Raw genomic sequence first — 1,634 nt, 5'->3', positions numbered from 1 at the left:
TATATTTTCTGAGGTGTAAACTTCTTTGTGAAAGGAATGTGTATATAAATTTATGTTTTAATAAACTAGCAGAATTGAGGGGCTGCTAGAGATTAAAAAAAATAATAATTAAACACCAGGAGATCATTTCCTAGGATTTGACAATTTCAGAAATACCTTTTAAAAACATGGTAGGCAAAATATACATATTATAATATATTCCATAGAAAAAAGCCTTTGGGGGTATCCAATATTCTCCAGCTACTGGTTATCTCCACATGACTGACAGGAGAAATTTTTTTATTTTTCTATTATCTCTCTTTTAAATGATTGGTTTGTATAATTTTTTATTGTACATAAACCCTCACCCTCAAACCCAAGGCAAGACAAATAACCAAGGGGTGACGCATATTACTCAATGATAAGGCAATGAACATGTGATGTTCCCATGTGATAAAAGTGATATAGCCTATGGCACTGCAGTGGTAGCACACGGGTTGGAGGTGGAGGAAACCCCTACTTATGCCAACTCCTGAGTTACCAAGAAACTCTGTTTTAACTTCACACATATGAAAGTTCCTTTTGGGAGGTATGTTGTGGTTGGGTAGGTTCTCTTCTGTTGTAAAGGTAATGTCTAAGCAGTAGGTCCTTGGGGTTTCTCTGTTCAGAAACCCAGGGCACAGTAGTCAGACAATAGTCAACTCAAGTGATTTGTTCTAAAATCCCCAACTCATATCAAGATTTACCATGTAATATGGTGCCAGGTGGGTACTGGAAATATCAAGGGGATCACTTTGCAAAATATACAATTGTCTAACCACTATGCTGTACACCTGAAACTTATATAAAATAATGTTGAGTGCACAATGTAATTGAAAAAATAAAAATAAAAAAATAAAAATATTTACCATGCAAATATCTATTTTTGGGAAGGTTGGAGAAAGGATAAGGATCTTTTAGGTGTGGAACACTAGGAAATGGAGATTGTTTCAAACTTTTAAGCCAACAGTGATATGGATACTTGGAAAAACATTTAAATGTATGTTGTGTATACAGCAAAAGGGAAGGTAGAGGATGTGGGCTGAACAGTGGATTAATGAAGTAAAAACAGATGAGATAGTATGACCAACAGGGAAGGCAAATCTAATGATAGCAAGAAGACCAAGAGGAGCATGGCATAGCTGGGCAGGACAAGCCTGCTGTTGAGGACAGGGTGAGAGTTCTTCACATGCAAGGTCAGAACCAAGGTCTATGAAAGGAGATTACAGAAGGAGTCAATCTCAACATATTTTCTTTGGAAAATCCCTCTCAGAAAGATAGAAATAAGTATCTTAATATCTGCGTTGTGTAGTATCAAATGCATTCCCACCTCAGCAAGCTAATTTCTTCCCCCAAAGATGTGTTTGTAAATCTGTAGAAACAGCTTAATTCTCTAATATAATTCCTAGTAGAAATTCTAGACCTTTCTCTGGAAAGCTCAATTTCTTACTCATGATTCTTCTCTCATACTATTGTCCAAAGTTATTTACAGAGATCTGATGACTATTCCAAAAGAAAATAATTGTCTACATTTGTTTATTTAAACCTTTTGCCAAAAGAAACCATTTCTTCTCTTAATTGAGTAAATAATCTTATCTAAAAAGACTAAGTTCTTA

The sequence above is a fragment of the Miniopterus schreibersii genome (assembly GCF_964146895.1).
Source record: "Miniopterus schreibersii genome assembly, chromosome: X".
NCBI classification, from domain to species: Eukaryota; Metazoa; Chordata; class Mammalia; order Chiroptera; family Miniopteridae; genus Miniopterus; species Miniopterus schreibersii.
Note: the sequence above shows the minus strand (reverse complement) of the source record.